This window comes from Malaya genurostris, chromosome 3 (genome assembly GCF_030247185.1).
Source record: "Malaya genurostris strain Urasoe2022 chromosome 3, Malgen_1.1, whole genome shotgun sequence".
NCBI lineage: Eukaryota > Metazoa > Arthropoda > Insecta > Diptera > Culicidae > Malaya > Malaya genurostris.
This window is the reverse complement of record NC_080572.1, coordinates 189,164,638-189,182,966: the sequence shown is the minus strand read 5'-3', so window position 1 is coordinate 189,182,966 and position 18,329 is coordinate 189,164,638. Positions and strand designations below refer to the sequence as shown.

The window sequence follows — 18,329 nt, the reverse complement described above, 5'->3', positions numbered from 1 at the left end:
TTTCAAAATAGAATATGTTTCTTTCAAAGATTGCTTAAGAAAAAGCACATTTTTACTACTAAATCCTTCTACGACAGCGTCTATCGTAGCCAGGCCAGAAATGTTATAGGGTAATTGTACCCATAATCATCCCCGTTCTATCATTCATTACTATCAGTCGGCGTCAAACAGTATACGAATAGTTCTTGGCTCGTGGAAATTTTTCTGGTTACCTAAAGTTACTTTGATGGTACCAGTCTTTTTCAAGACTGTTAATTTTTCAACTTATTCTAAGAATTTGTATTTTTCCCAAGGGATGGATCACTTCTGATAATTTTTGTCGTGAATACGACTTACTTTACTATGGGGTGCCTTTTCAAAATTTACCCTCTGAGAGAGTGATAAGTTTTTGATCGTGAATATCTCTTGTTGTATCTAACGAATCAACATAATTTTTGCTACATGCCATCAGTAATATGTTCACAATTTTATAACTAGATTATCAGTTGTGTGACATAATCTGAAATAAATCAAAATTAAACTTTTCTGAAATGTTTGGTATAAACGAGTATCAAAGAGGATAATTTATAAGGCGCGTTTGCCTTGCTCGTATTTTTAAAACTCATAGCTCAGTGATCTGTGAAAGGATTTATATAACTTAACTACCAATAGAATCGAAATTTTCCAACTTAAACGTGTATAGCAAAAGCATTGAAGTATTTCAATAGTACACTATTGAAAAACCTGTCTCATTTGACCCAAGTCAACACCAGCCAATCAGAATGCGTTCTGAGGAAGAGAACAAAATATCTGCTGCTGTACTACAAATCGTGCGAGAAAAATGTTCCGAAAAGTGTTGAATATCGTAGTGATTTCCTCAATTTGGTCATTCTGAATGCTAGAAACGATTCTTTACAGCATATTGATAGTTTCTTTCAATAAATTATGCAAATCCGATATGAAATAATCGACATTAAAATTCTGTATGCGGCTATTTTTATAGTCGTTAGGACCGCCCATTAGTGAAAAAGCTACAAACGAAATCATGTAAAAAGAAAGTTCTTAACAAAAATTGGATCAGTTTGGATTCTATCGCCACTGCGAGCAGATGTATTTTGTGTCGTTTGCAAAGCTAGTTCCGCTTCCGACAAAAGCGATTACGTCACAGCTGCCAGTCATTAGCATTGATAAAAAAACAACGGTGGAGAGCATTACACAAAATCAGCCGTTCTAATGGCTCAAAAGTTTTCTAAAGAACTATTAGGATTTCTTGTTCGCAAATCGAAAGTAAATATCCTCAGTTTAGTGCAAATTTAGAACAGTTTGGTTAGATTTGTACACTTTTCGCTGTGTGAAGTTCACAATAATCGAGATCAAGTGAAGCCTTCTTTGTTTTTGCGGAAAATGGAAAGTCAGCGGCATCCATCGAAATTCGAATTCAACTCATCACTCTCCATAACAAACGCTTTCATAAAAGGTTCTTTTCAGAGCCACCATTATTTTATTATAAGTCAGTTGTTTTCGTATTCACGACATCCAGTTATGTGTCTGACATTACCCACCCGCCTTTTTTTCATAAATACGTTTATTTCATAGGCAATATACATAAATTTTTCTGCGCTGTGGCATCCACAATACATAGTACTTTAAACCTATTACATTTCGAATATCATATTAGTATGTTGATATTTATTAGTTAATCTAAACACTGTTTTTATCAAGAGATTTGCTATTATAAATTACATTAAAATAAAATACAATCATTTTGAACATGATCTTATTTCATAAAAGGAAAGTCACGACAAGCAAGAATGTCGCAAACTGGGACATTGGATAGTCTACCTTGGGTACGCAAGGAATTTATTAGTTGAGATCTGACATCACGATACTCCACGCATGTCCAAACGACATGATCAATATCGCGATAGCCTTCTCCACAAGCACAATGATTAGTCTCGGAAAGTCCAATTCGAAGTAGATGTGCATCTAACGTGTAGTGATTGGACATGAGGATTTTTTTTCGTTTCTATCCTGTTATGTATAGAAACATGCTCTTTAAAATGAATTTTATTTCTACTACGTTTACATGGTGATGAATTTAGAAACCGGAAGTAGTATCCAAATAAAACCCAGTATTGTTATACGAGAAAGTGAGACAAGCCCATACCCAGGATTTCGTTTTGGAGGGGGGGGGTCTCAGATAAAAAAAATAATGTTACTGAAGATTACTTATGTACCTGATTCTCGGTATGCCTTTTACCGGTGTTACCACTTTAAACTTTTCCACTGTCATCACATGTCTGAGACCTTCTAAGTATTTATTTTGCGCAACAATCCACAAGACTTGTGATGATGCCATATATTCAGAGATGATTTACATTCCTACTTTAAATTACGACAATTTACAGCCGTAGAGTAGCACAACCTATTCATGGAAAACGGAAAACATCTTCTAAATTCATAGGTCATATTAGTAGATGGTCATACAAATTTACTTTAGCTACACTGGCTTGGGATTCAGGTTTCGGAAGTCCTCACCCAGCCCCTATGGGTACGTAGCTGTCAGTAACATATAAAATATTTAAACCGTTGAATCTTGTGAATTAATATTTCAATTTACTGAATACTCTTCTTATGAGAGTCTAGAACTAATGATTCCTTCATCGATAAAGAATGTCCCAGAAAGTATGGACGCAACCAAAAACCGCTGCCATTTCGCAATGGTTCAGAATCTGTCAATTTTTATGGCTGCGTCCTTTTGTTTACACTCTTCTCTAACCACTTGTGCAGTTGTTTATTCGTTTTCATTAGCTTGTTTCGAAATGCGTGGACTTTCAGCAGAACAACGAAGCAGAAAATTGTGTACAAATGGTGCACAGAACGCGGACTGTCACTGAGAAAGATAGCAAAAATGGAAGAAGTAAGTGAAAAAGCCGTGCGAAATGCAATCAGGAAGTTCGGTGAGGATAACACCTTTGAGGATAAACCGAAAACGGGTCGAAAAAGAGGTCCTGCTAACCCTCAGTTGATAAACGTATACTGAAGGCGTTCGAGCAAAAGAAGGAGGTTTCAGTTCGGGATGTGACCAAAAACGTGGGCACTTCGAAGTCAAATGTTCTTCGTGCTAAGAAACGTTTTAATATTCGAACCTATAAGAAGCAGAAACAACCAAAACGTAGTCCACAACAAGAAGCATAGATCAGGCCGAGGGTTCGAAAGCTGTACAATACGATTCTTGCTGGAAATTTGAACTGCCAAATCATGGACCACAATATTATACGGTGCGAGAAGGGTAAGTGTTAAACCAGTCCGAGACATAGATAGAAGACGAACAATTTGGTAAGAAAGCTATGGTCTGGCAAGAAATTTGAGGCTGCGGGAAGATTTCGAAACTCTTCATCACCACTGCTTCAATGAACAGCGAAATATACATCAAGGAATGTTTACAAAAACGACTTCTACCCATGATTCGAAGCCACAAGGGTCCTGTTGTCTTCTTGGCCAGATCTTGCTTCTTGCCACTACTCGAAATCAACGGTAGAATGGTATACTACCAAAAATGTCACTTTCGTCCCAAAAGACATGAATCCACCAAATTGCCCACAACTTCGACCAATTGAAGAATCTTGGGCATTAACGAAGGCACATCTTAGGAAACATGTCTCGGCAGCCGAAACCATTCAACAGTTCGAAAAAGATTGGAAAAAAGTGTTAAAACTTGTCGCCAAGAAGTCTGTACGAAATTTAATGAGGAACGTTCGCAAGAAGGTGCCCCAGCTAGTCTACAGTGGCTAAGTAGCAAATGTTGAGAATAATATTCTGTTGGTGTTGTCTAATATTATCAGTATATCGAATAAAATTTGAATATCTAACACTTGTGAGTTATTTACAGCGAAATCAAAGTGCGTCCATACTTTCTGGGACAGTCTTTACCAGATACGAATCCAATGGATTATTCTCTTTAGGCCATTTTGGAGAGCAAAGTCCGAACTAAAAGATAAACCAGTCTCGAGGCACTGAAAAAAGTTAGTGTCCGCGAGTGAGCCAAAATGCCTGCAAGTCACATTCGGCCAAACGAAGCAACTCCTTCGCTCTCTCAAGTCATCAAGTCAAGGCAAAAGGTGGTCATATCGAGCAAAAGTGAATTGATTCTGAATTTTGTATTATTTTTACACATTTTGTACTTTGAATTAAGTAAAAGTAATTTTCCAAACTGAATTTATGGCCTTTTTAATTGGTTACACTTCGAGTGCCGGACCCTGTATAGTCCTGGATTTTAGAACATATAATTGCTCTAACTAGATATATGAGATTCAACATGGATTCATGCCTAATCGTTCGACTTCTGCAAACTTAATATCCTATACTTCCTTTACCATACTTTCGTTACCATCTTGACTACAAGTAGAGTCTATCTACACTGATTTCTTCTCTGCGGTCGACAAGATCAATCACCACAAAACAATATCAAATTTTAGTAGACTGGAATTGAACGGATCATTTTTGAATTGACTTCACTCTTATTTTACTGATCGCGAACTACTAGCGACAATAGAAGACTGTACAACATTACCATTCGCTGTTACCTTTCGAGTTTCACAAGGAAGTCACCTTGGAGCGTTTATATTTTTACTTTATCTCAACGATCGAAATTTTTCAAACAAGTGTATGAAACTATCCTTCACCGATGACTTCAAATTATTTCATATCATCAAAACCACAACTGACACAGGATTCTATAAGATCAGCTGAATAATTTGAATAGTTGGTGTAATATCAACAGAATGGTTTTGAAAGCCTTCAAATGCATCTGTCATATCTTTTAGTCTGTAGTTAATTTAGTCTATAATATTTCAGAAATTGTTCTGTAACGTTCATCGTCCCTGGTGTCTCCCTGGACTCTAAGCTAAATTTTAAGAAGCACATTGAATTTATTATCTCCAAAGCCTCTAAGGTATTAGGATTCACTATCCGCGTTACTAGAGAACTCGACTTCCTTCGAGATATTCCTGGAACCTTCAAGGTTATTCAGTTGATAGATGCAATCTGATTGATCTCGATTCCGTTGCGAAGCTAGCAAGGCAACCACTGATCCAATTCATTCGATTTTAATCTATCACGAAATGTAGTTATTCATTACTGTCGCATAGCTAAATGATTCCAAGTTCTATCTTGTCATGATCGAATCGTACATGCATAACATATAGAATAATTCGTTCCTTTCTCTTTACTTTCAGTAACACCCGCCAATTCATGAGATGCTGTTGCAGTAATAGATCGTCATGTTCGGTTTTATTCAACTCCTGCATTTACCTTGAACCTGTAAGTGTTCCGTGCCGTACCGTCATTTCCGTACCGAGTTTCAACGTTAATTTATCATCCACGTCCAGTTGCGCAGTGTTAATGTCATCATTCTGTCACTCTAGCTGTCAGTTAACCGGTTCGATCCTTCGAGCCCGTCCGAAAGCTTTGAAAGTTTGTTGAAGCGATGTATAATATTTACCGTTTTTTTTCTCTCTCTCTCTTTCTCTCTTTTTCTTTATTACGTTTTCATGTTCATCTTTGTGCAACAAAACATCACATCCTTCTCGTCTTGATCATCGTGTTCATCATCTACGTAACTTTCGCGTATGTTTCGTGAAAATCTTTCTCCGTTTTTTAATTTTCTAATTTTGTTTTTTTTCGGATTACGTGCCTGGCTGTAAATGTGTGTTTATAATCTCCCGTTTCCGTCTAGATACTGTCTGCTGTATTTAGCCGCCATGCCCGTTTGCAGTAGCGAGTAGAACATAACAGCCTTTACAAATTAACCACTTTTTTCAGCTCATCGCCACCAATTGCTAGGCTGATTTGTTGGCAGCTGCTGACGCTCTAAGTTCACTGTTGCATTTGTTAGTATGTGTAATGTTTCATAATCACTCGTTTGTTTTTCTTGTTCTTGATCTTCGCTCATACATTCCTGCTCCTTCCGGTACCAGTAGCTCTGGGTCGTGTCAGGTTGGACTGAAAACTGATACAAAAGGTTCCTCGAAAAAAAGGACCTTTCAACGATAAATAGTTGAGTTAATGATAAACACTGTTTGTTTAGTAGAATGTTGAAGCTGTCCTTATCTATCTGCTTTTTGAGATTCGTCATTAAAGTCGAGCTTATGTAAACTCGTTTTGATTTGCGTCGCTGAGCAAGTTGACGGTATTGAATGTATCGGAGAATGAGAAGAAGGAATGTGTGTGTATTTTGCATACATAACACATGGATCAATAAGTCCCGAGACTAACAATGGAAACTACATTTTTTTTGCAAAAATTTTTTTTATTCATCAACATAATCACCTTTTAGGGTGATACAATGGTTCCAAGGTTTTTTTTTCGATAAACTGCTTACTGAATCATCGACTCGTTGCTGTTTTTGTTCCATCGAAAGCAATCGCGGCACCCACTTGGAAAAAACCTTTTTCAAACTCAATTTTTCATGAAGGATAGTAAATACACTTCCATATGATATCTGTGTCATCTCAGCAATCTCAAGGAGCTTCACTTTACGATCTTTCATTATAAATTTTGTCACTTCACTCACATTTTCCGGTGTAACGGCTTCCACAGGTCTACCCGAACGTTCCGCGTCATTTGTGTTGGTACGACCACGTTCAAACTCGGCGAACCACCGACAAATCGTTGCTTTTGATGGACAAGAGTCCGGATAACATTTTTCAATCCATTGTTTCACTTGCACGGTGTTTTTACCCATTAAAAAACAATGTTTTATCAAAACACGAAACTCGTTTTTCTTCCATTTTTAAACAAATTACAAAACGACTTTACTCCAACCTCGATAACTCAGCTGTTTCTGGTCGGATCGACTTAAAATTTTGACCCGTTTCAAGCAAAGGTTAGTACTCTAGAAAGACGTGGTTACTGGTTTACGACGAGCGCCATCTCTGCTTTAGTCTCGGGACTTATTGATCCATGTGTTACAATGAAGAACTGAACCATCCATATTATTCGTATTCACTTCATCCGGTTATGTCTCTGACATCACCCACCCGCCGTTTTTTTCGTATGTAAAGTAGAATAACCCTGGTTTGAACTGCTTTGTTCCTTAACTAAAATATGAGCAAGATGGAGACTCAAATTTTTCCTATGTGCAGTGGAATGTGTCACTCATTTTTAACGTTTGAAGAGCGTGTAGAACTAAATACATGAACTGAATTCTTGATCTGCATTCCTAACTTGAATTTTGCCACTTAATTCGGAAACACAGGTCACGTTCAGTTCTGCAATTCAGTTCCAGTTCCTAATTGTCCAACACTCAACAGTTGTTATTGATATTCGGAAGTGTGAAAAAAGCAAGCCAGTCTAATTCGTATTCACGCCCTCCAGTTATGTCTCTGACATTACCCACTCGCTTTTTTTTTAGAAAGTTCCATTACCTACATCTTCTTTTCTGACATATTTTTTGTAGATGATATAGATTTCTAGTTATAATTGTTTGAAAATAATGTGGCTAAAAACAGGCCATTTTTCAAAAATTAGTGTTTGAGTGAAAAAAATGTCCAGACCAGTTAAAAACTCTTCATTTGCTGTACCGATCACACATGTGAAGTCTCATGCATATCCAAGGGTGTTGTGCCAGAATTTTGCCATTTCTGGACGATCTGGCGTGGAATTGCTCCAAAGTAAACTCAACGCGATAATAAGGCATCGCAACGATTCGCATCGTAGATCTAGTCTGACTCTGACGGTAACCTTGGGTAGAGTATGCTTTTCGTCTGTTTGGGGGTACAAGTTTACTTGAAAATTTTAAGCACATATTTGAATAAATTAAAATTTCTGTCATGTAAACATGTTTATGAAATTTTATTTATTCAGAAATTGTATTGAAAACAATTACAACCGATGTATAATAATAATAAAGTGTAGGTATAAACTGTAAAGGGGTATAGGATTAGATTTAAAAAAAGTTTCTTTTTACTAAATCTAATCAAACAATTTGAGAAAAGTAATGAAATCTTTATTGGAATCGATAGAACGATCAATATAATTCAATGTTTGAAGGAGATTTCGTGCAAATGTTGACCACGGCTCCGCTTTAGATGACCCATGCGCAAGGTCCAATTTTAGCACACTCTCTCTAACATATCGGTCTGTATGTTACGAACAATGCTTCCATATTGGCCTTCAGTACGTCAATCTTTGCTGGTTTATCCTTGTAGACATGAACGTAAACATGGCCCCACAAGAAATAGTCCGAAGGCGTTAAATCACACGATCTAGGTGGCATACTGACTGGTCCAAAACGTGACATAAACTGTTCACCGAAAGCGACTCTCAATTTGGTCATTGTTTCGCGTGCCGTGTGGGATTATCACATTGTAGCGCTCGTCATTCACAGGAACGTTCCGCCCATCGTCGCCTTTGAAAAAGTACGGTCCGATGATGTCATCGGACCATAATCCACACTAAACAGTGACTTTTTTGGAGTGCATTGGTAGTTCTTGCAATGTTTCTGGCTGGTCTTCACTCCATATACGACAATTTTATTTGTTGACGTATTCATTCAACCATAAATGAGTTTCGTCGCAATTGTTCGATAGAAAAAGTGAATCTTCCTCCTATTTTGCAAGTGTCTATTCACCAAATGTTAGACGTTGTAAGCAGAGATGCAAGATATGCAGATTAGTCTGTAAATCTGCAGATTTCGGACATAGTGCCGCAGACATTTTTTGTTGTGCAGACTTTTGAAAATCGAGTGTTTCGCAGACTTTCGTCAAAATTTACAGACTTTTGAAATTGTCGCGACCTTTTTTTTTTTTTTGCTCGCCAAGTCAGTTTAGCGTTTCATACTTTATAGAAAAATTGCTATATACTTGCTAACTGCAGATTTATTTTCGGATATACTGACTTTTGCAACCCTGTCTGAAGATGTCGATTCATGATTAAATTATAGACCAAACTGAACAACGTGATCTATCGAAAACAGCCAAAAAGATACCAACAATAAATCACCCTTTACTAGAAAACAATACTGGATTTAAGGCTTGTATTCTGCCATAGTCAAACAAGTTTCTACCCAAAGAAACGTGCAAAAAATGCATAATTAAAAAATACCATACTAAATGGTACTGCACTAATAGTAACATTTTATGTTGACGATCTAATTCGGCATTTTGTTATGCCGGGCTCGGGCATTGGTGCAAAGTGTGTATATTTATATAGAAAGCTTATATACACGCTTGGGAAAAGTTGCTCTAAAATGTGTAATATGCTACATTTAGTAAAAGTGGAACAACTTTGACAGAGAGTAGCTCTTTAGTTGCTCAAATTATTCAAATAGGTGTTACTCACGATCATTGAAGCTAACATGTTCATATATCATTCTAAAAAGACAAATATAGTACTCAGACACTGAGTAACTATTTTCTAGCGTGTCAAACATTGTTTTGTTGCATATTAGTTACAAAGGGATTTCGCAGTGTCAAAGAGATCCTTCAATAAGATGGATTCGATTTTTTCGATTTTTAGTTTCGACGTACACTCAAACCTCCATTTACGTAATAATCGAGACTTTGTAAATCGAATTATGACGTGAAAAAAGTTTACGTTATTTGGAATTTTCAACGTAAAAAAAGTTTCCCCCGTTTATGTATATTATTAGATCTATATAATATATCTGGATAGCTATGGAACAAAAACTATTAGTATTTGTAGGAAAAGGATTTCTAAATAGCGTAAATTTCCAATATGGCAACTTCCGGTTCATCGATATTCGTTACAAGCCATCAGAACAAGGGTATTTTCGGAACTGGTTTGATGAGTACATGTTGGAAAACGTTGTTTGAGTTGGTTCTAGTATAATATCTGCGGCAGATCCAACGTATACTAGGATTTAGTACAAAAAAATACCAGTCAAATCTGATTATGAAGCCCTAAATAAAGTGAAATTCTACATATAAGGAACTTCAGCAGAATTCAGAACCACCTCAAACATCGTTTCCGACATCTACTCATCAAACCCATTATTGTAGGGGTTTTGATGAATATTGTAAGAGGTTTTGAGGAATGCCAATATACCGAAAGTTGCCATCTTGGAGTTCAGAACCACCTCAACATAATTTTCCAACATCTACTCATCAAACCCGTTCCGAAAATACCCATATTGTAATAATTTCCATGGAATATAAATGAGCCGGAAGTGATTTTCATTGTATGCAAAAACCTCTTTTCACGAAGTAGGTTCGTAAAAAAAGTTTACGTTATTTGGGATTTTGTTCGTAAAAAGAGTTACATAAAAAGAGGTAACGTAAAAAATGTTAACGTAAACGAAGGTTTGTGTGTATTACAGAGACAATTTTTCAATACAGGGACATATTTATCAAACAGATTCTAGGTTTTTAATTTCGATATTCAATGCCATCAGTCAATTTGCTCAGTTGAACGATAACGAATCATTCCAGGGACATTTTTTTTCAAAAGGGGTGCCCATTTCTCTGATATCCATAAATAGTAGTCCATAAGTAGCTGCACCAGAGCGTCGAACAACAATTCATCAGACATCAAAGATATGTTCGTTTCACACAGGACAATGATTTCACATTTTTCGTTTGTTTCGTTTTTCGTTGCCATTACTAAATGTTCATAGCTGTTAGTTTCAATGTAACTTCCAATGTGCTAACTGCCTATAGCAATGTGTGTGTGTCTGTGTGTGTGTCTGTGTGTGCGTGTGTGTGTGGGTAACATATTTGTAAGAAACGTATTCTAAAGAAATCGCAAACTATCCGAAGCAAAACTGTGTAAAACATGGAAATCTGAAATAACTTCTGCCGGAAATGGGAAGGAAACTGGTACAAAACAAGCAAAAAAAAGTGGAAAATGAACGTGCCACTGCAAGGGAAATTTTCACCGAAGAAGATAGGAAGTGCAATCTGATGCAGAAAACAGAATTTAAATTATGCGATGTGATGACGATGGTTGCGATGGCGCTCGTTGCAACATATATTTATGCTGGAACACACATACATGCACACCCATCTCTCCCGCATGTTCCAGAGCCAGAACCGGTAGGTCCCGTGTCCATGTCCGTGTCTTGCGTCGGTCCAGTCGTCACCGGGTGCCAATGGAAAGGTACAATGACGATAATATTCAGTGGCGATGATGACGACGGCGACGGCGACGGTGCTGCGGGTGCTCAACGAGCTGCCAGAAGCTGCGCCCTCGACGTGCGGCCGCCGGTGATGCTGTTTGAGTTTCGAGTTTTATTAATGAAATTAAGTGCAAAGATAATTTTAGAAACATAATCGCTGTCAAGTGCTTGTCGTGCTGTGTCGTAGTGAATGGAGTGAATGGAGTGGGAAATTACGTTCGTTCGTTCGTTCGTTCGCTCGTTCGCTCAATCGTTCGGTTGCTGACTAGTGCTGAGAGGTGGAATCCGGTCGGTTGAGATTGGCTGTCGATGGAAATCTGATTTTGGCGCGCTGAATGGATGTGATAATGAAATTGCAAGGCTAAATGTGATCATTTTACTTCGCTAATTCGCTCGATGGTACAAATTTGATCACCTGAAAATTATTGGAAGTAAAAAATGTTAAATGCACAGTCAATTTGAACAATCAGTTGCAGGTAGGTGCGTCGACTGTGCATCAACTGTTGTTCACCGTGTTGTTGTTTTTTTTTTTACCACATTGTCATTCGATTTTGTCCGCTCGCCAATTGAAACTGAAGCAGTGTTCCAACCGATGACTCTCTTATGAGGATGATTAGTTTCTTGGACTCGTCTAGGTCTACGCTCTTCTATCGGTATGATATTTTTAAAAGTTTGGAGTTATTAGTGGAAAATTCATCGATCAATACATATGTTAGGCTAAGATCGAACAAACAAAATAGTTGAGTCAATTAATTCCTAGAATCCAAAATTCTTTTTATGTTTTTAGCATAAACCAAATACTTTTTGCATACAAGGAATATCATTTCCGGCTCATTTACATGCCATGGAAATTACTACAATATGGGTATTTTCGGAACGGGTTTGATGAGTAGATGTCGGAAAACAATTTATGAGGTGGTTCTGAATTCCAAGATGGCAACTTCCGGTTTATTGATATTTCTTGAAAATCTTTACAATATGGGTATTTTCCGCACGGGGTTGATATAAAGATGTCGCAAAACGATGTTTTAAATGGTTCTGAATTCCAAGGTGGCGACTTCCGGTATCTTGGCATTCTTCAAAATCCATCTTGCCATCTTGGAATTCAGAACCACCTCAAACATTGTTTTCCAACATGTACTTATCAAACCCGTTCCGAGAATGCCCATAATCTGATGGTTTGTAACGAATATAGATGAACCGGAAGTCGCCATCTTGGAAGCTGAAGCGACTGAGAACATCCTTTTCCTATCTTTACGTTTCGTCTTAGACTCGTTAGTGCAGAGCAGTTGAAATTGAACTGCTTACTGCAAACTTAAACAGTTCAATTTGAACCGCTAAGCAGACGTAAAGTTATTGCTATTTGCAACACACTTGTAATAAGCACAGAAATGCTAAGTCTTACCTGACGTGCCGAACGAAATTTTCCTGCAAATGCAATTTTTGTTCCATAGTTATCCATTATTTTATACATATCCAATAATAAACATACATAGGGAAAACTTTTTCTACGTTGAAAATTCCAAATAACGTAATTTTTTTACGTCATAATTCGATTTACGAAGTCCCGATTATTACGTAAATGGAGGTTTGGGTGTATATTATATATCAATATAGATCACTTTAACGATTTCAATACCAATCGAAAAAGACATCTCGTGACAGAAAAGGCTATTAGTTTAGTGATGTTTAATAGTTTACGTTTAGCGTGCACCCAGAAGTGAAACGTCAAAAAGAATTGAGCAAATTCGACAAATAGAAAGTTTGTTTAGCACTGAAAAAATGTTAATAAATAGTATAATAGGTGCAATACAGTAAGCAAAAGAACAAATTATAGTTATTACTTTTACTTCAATTGATAGCTCTCGTTGAGGCGAATTACGGTTTATTCTTATACTAAATTGTATTTTTTTTAAAGCATTTATTTATTTATTTATTAAACAACCTGACATTGTATATTTCTATCACCGTAACCGTAATTTTTCAAATCAAGAAATTGTAGTACATAATTCGGAAATGTTGGTAAAATTCTGGAACTAACATTAAGATCAATTTGTTTAGCTCTGCGTGCACATTTCACACACATTTATATAAATAGGGATTTTTATAAAAACAAAATGTTCTCATCCGAATTAGTACCAGATTGCGATTCTAAACCGTATTTACAGCTTATTTTTTCGTGCAGTGTATATCGAGATATATTCCATACATTTGGAGTTGTTTGGTTCAGTGTACTGATTTGGAAAACTGTCATATGAGCATTAAAAAATTTGTAGTGTATTAGTAACCTTTTTTGCCACCGCACTTTACTGTGATGTCTCTCGTGAATCGCAAGAGTGATCCATATTGATACACTGAAGTCTTTTTTTATGCAAGTTTACCGCAAAAAAAGTCGCATAAGAAAACCGCATAAAAAAACTCCGCATAAAAAAGACCTTAGAGTATATAATATATTTGCATAAACTGAAGCTTTTTTATCTACAATCTCAAATTACTTGCCAAATCAGAAAGTTTTGTGCTAAATATAGATTCAAGTAATGGCCCCATGAAATTTTTTTCTGTGAAACTGTCCAAAATTCCCCTTTGCCTCCTGATAATCTCGTGAGAGAATCTGCTATACTATACATTCAGGTCACTATTTTTTGTCGTGAATACGACTTACTTCACTATGGGGTGCCTTTTCAAAATTTACCCTCTGCGAGAGTGATAAGTTTTTGATCGTGAATATCTCTTGTTGTATCTAACGAATCAACATAATTTTTGCTACACCCCATCGGAAATATGATCACAATTTTATGATAAAATTTTCAGTTGTGTGACATAATCTCAAATAATTCAAAATTAAACTTTTCTGAAATTTTTAGTACAAACGAGTATCAAAGGGCCAATCCATAGGGCTCGTTTGCCTTTCCCGTATTTTTAAAGCTCATAGCTCAGTGATCTGTGAAAGGATTTATATAATCTAACTACCAGTAGAATCGAAATTTTTCAACTTAAGCATGAAAAGAAAAAGCATTGAAGTATTTCAATAGTACACTATTGAAAAACCTGTCTCATTTGACCCATGTCAACACCAGCCAATCAGAACGCGTTCTGAGGAAGAGAACAAAATATCTGCTGCTGTACAACAAATCGTTCGAGAAAAATGTTCCGAACAGTGGTTAATATCGTAGTGAGTTCCACAATTTGACCCTTCTGAAAGGCAGGAATGAATCCCGTACAGCATCCGGATAGTTTCTTTCAATGAAATGCAAATCCGCAATGAAATAATCGACATTAAAATTCTGTATGCGGCTATTTTTATAGCCGTTAGGACCGCCCATTAGTGAAAACGCTACAAACGAAATCAGATAAAAACAAGCCTCTCAACAAAAATTTGATCAGTTTGGATTCTATCGCCACTGCGAGCAGATGTGTTTTGAGTCGTTTGCAAAGCTAGTTTCGCTTGCGGTAAGAGCGATTACGTCACAGCTGCCAGTCATTTGCATTGATGAAAAAACAACGGTGGAGAGCATTACACAAAATCAGCCGTTCTAATGGCTCTAAAAGTTTTCTAAAGAACTATTAGGATAAGGAATTCCTCAGTTTAGTGGAAATCTAGAACTGTTTAATTTGATTTATGCACTTTTCGCTGAGTGAAATTCACAGTAATCGAGATCAAGTGAAGCCTTCTTTGTTTTTGTGAAAAATGTGGAAAAGGGGAATGCTTGCATAATTCATACAATTGATCAACTAATTGATATTCGGAGGTGTTAAGGAACATGTCAGTTGTTTTCGTATTCACGACATCCAGTTATGTCTCTGACATTACCCACCCGCCTTTTTTAATTATAGAGGCTTTAACCTTAAGGTAATTCACCTCTTCGGACCAGAAAAGCTTTCTAACTTTATGTGCGGGATTGGGAATCAAGCCCAGGTGGGCTACGTGATAGGCATCGACTAATCCATCACGTTAAACCCGTCCCCTTGGTCGCTATTGTTTTTTTATTGAAACGTTGTCATTCGAATATCCTAGTTTTGCTTTAGATATTTCCAAAGCTTTCCAATGCCGTTGTTGATCGAAAATTCAATCAATGAAAATATTTTTTTTTGCCCACCACACTCCCCCACACCAAAAAGCTTCAATTTGAAGCCCCCTGGTTGTGGACGCAACTAGTCTCAGCGGAAAAACAAGAAACAAATAGACACTGGCAATAATAATACTAGAAATACAAATTTAATTTTGATACAAAGTCCGCTGAGATTCTATTTATTCATGGTTTGATGTGCAATTTATTAAAGTGGAATCCCAGTGGAAAAGATTTCCTTTTAAGGGATCCACAATTTAATTACTACGCTATGTTGGAAAGAAAGTAAAAATATTTTAGGTAATTAGTTATTAATATGAAATACTGTTGACGATAAATACATTACATTATAAAACAAAAAACTAAATTAGCTAAATATCTCGTTCAGTCTGTGCTTAAAATGGTACTTTAGTCTAGCCGCAAATGTGGCACGATTGCTTATTCCTCGCATGTCAGGCGGAAGTGCATTATATTTAGTTGGACCAACAAAAAGGATCCGTTTTTGACCAAGGTTTGTAGCTGCTCGAACACGAAACAAATTGTTACTACGGCGTGTTGTTCTAGAATGGGATATAGTTGGGAACTGTAGGTTATGGTGTACTGTGGATTTATACAAATTATCATGGATGAATAGCAACGTTTGGACATCACATAAGTATGTTATTGGTAAAACATTATGGTTTCTGTCAGAGTATAACAATAGACTCGAGAATAGTAAGGGTTTATTGAAAATGATTTTTAGGCATCTGTTTTGTAGAGTTTGGAGTTTCTTCAGATAAGAACTAGCGGCTCGCCCCCACACCGATACCAAGTAGTTGAGCTGTGAATGGATGTAAGCAAAATAAAAATTTAACAGCACACGCTGGGGAACAAAGGACTTGACTCTCCATAAAACACCGCAGTACGACGCCACGTGCTTGGCAACAAACTTTATGTCGTGAGCCCAGGTTAATGTGGGGTCGAAATATATGCCCAGATACTTGAAATAGTCAACTTTTTCAATAATATTGTGTCCAAGCTGGGGATGATTATGCGTTGGTATAATTTTCCTTGTGGAACGGAAAATCATATACTTCGTCTTTGTGGCATTTAATGATAATAAGTTCGCATTGAAATATTGATCAAGAGTTCTTAAATCACTTTCCATTGAGTTAATAATAGCATTGATGTCACTGTCAGGATAGAACAGAGCTGTGTCGTCGGCGAATAGTCGTGGAGTTCCTTTAAGATGTAAATTACCTATATCATTAATATATAAAAGAAACAATAGTGGACCAATATTACTTCCTTGTGGAACATCAATGTTTATTGGAGCAAGGTTGCTACTGTCACTTTCGATGGATACAAATTGTTTTCTATTAGTCAAGTAACTACGGATAATTGAATTAGCAATGCCCCTGATCCCATAGCAATCGAGTTTGTCCAAAAGTATACTATGATCTAATGTGTCAAAAGCTTTTTTAAGGTCTAAAAATAATGCACCAACTATATTTTTACTATCGATCTCGCTTATAATTTCGTCAACTAATTCAATTATAGCGGTTTGGGTGCTAGAACCTTGTCTGAAGCCATATTGGAATCTAAAGAGGATATTATGCTTACTTAGGAATTCGATAAGTCTAGTGACTAGAAGTTTTTCAAATATTTTGTTAAATACGGACAATGTAGATATAGGACGGTAATTATTACAATCACAACGGTCATCCGATTTGAACACAGGAATGACTTTAGCCACCTTGAGGCAATCAGGGTAGTAACCGGTCTGAATAATTACGTTAAAGCACTGAGAGAGTATTTTTGCGAATGCAAATGAATTATGTTTTAGTACACTGACAGAGACGTTATCAGGGCCGTTATAATTGCTAATATAAGAAAGGCCACACCACCAGGAGGATTAAAAAAGGTTTTGTTTATAGGATGAAAATTGATAAAATTAAAAAGGAGAACGCTAAGTGAGATTCAAAAAAGAACATCCTCGATTGAAATTATTTAAAACATTTAAGTAATACGGAAAATTCAAGAAAGTATCTCTTTGCTTTCACATATAGAAAGGCTATGTAATAACTGTGAAAACTGACTTTTGAACGAAGGAACGGAGAATGTCATGTACCATTCGACTCAGTTTTCTCAGAGATGGCTGAAGCGATTTTCACATACTCAGATTCAAACGATAAGTCTTATGATCACATAGCTTGCTATTAAATTTCGTCTTTATCAGACTTTCGGTTCCGGAATTGCAAGGTAACATGTGCAAATCTATTAGAAAATGCGCACTGATTTTTCTCGGAAATTTTTCAACCGATTATCACAAACTAAGAAGGCAAAAAAAGGTGTTAAATTCATCAAAAAGTCCCCAAAAAGTTGATCCAGATCCCACTTCCTTTTCCGGTATTACAGCGCGATTAGTAAAAAATTTTCTATTCCACGAGTATTTTTCACAAATGATGGCGAAACTTCCTGGTAAATTCAACTAGTTGACAAATCTTGTTAGTTTGTGAATATATAAACCTACTTTTAGACTACTAGTCCCCGGTTTCCACTTCCGGAAACACCGATAACAGTGAAGAATTGCCCCAAAAATGGAACTCACTACGATTTCTCAGAAACGGTTTAACAGATTTTCACAAATCGTGATTTAGATTACAGTTCTCATTGTTTTAAAAGATACTGTACAATTTCATCCAGATACGACTTCCAGTTCCGGACTTATAGGGCGAAGAATGCCAAAACTTGCAAGCCGTTATACTAAATGTCGATGCAAAACCAGTACGTATCGGTATGTGCTGCTACGAAAGAAGAAAACACCACCGCCTTTACAAACGAAGCAAAACACAATGGAACTCATCGGCACCAACCACACATAAGAACGAGTTTGCAATCATGTTGAAGAAACCAGAACACCAAACGCCTGTTATCGATGTTTGGTTGGGTTGATCACGGTTCTGCGTGATCGGTGCTGCGGTGGAATAAAATCGTAAAAACTTTACTTTATATTCCCAAAATGAAATGTTTTAGCTATCAATTTACACTGCCTGCACAAAAGAAGGATAATATATCTTATTCAAAAGACTTCTTTCTTTTTAACATCGTCTAATATAGAAACACGACTTTTCAAATATAACTTCCAAACATAACTACTGAAATTC

General features: G+C 36.6%; 1 protein-coding gene across 3 annotated transcripts in view; it reads left to right on the top strand.

Annotated features, from left to right (window-relative positions):
• LOC131437785 (uncharacterized) overlaps positions 1-18,329 on the top strand; it is a 94,057-nt gene that overhangs the window by 18,620 nt on the left and 57,108 nt on the right. The window contains exons 2-3 of one of the 3 annotated variants that reach the window (XM_058607357.1): positions 5,217-5,301; positions 5,717-5,870. The gene's annotated coding sequence lies outside the window, so the exon portion shown is untranslated. Of the gene's footprint in view, positions 1-5,216; positions 5,302-5,716; positions 5,875-18,329 lie in introns of all 3 variants that reach the window. The other 2 variants (XM_058607356.1, XM_058607358.1) reach the window with 2 other exon arrangements.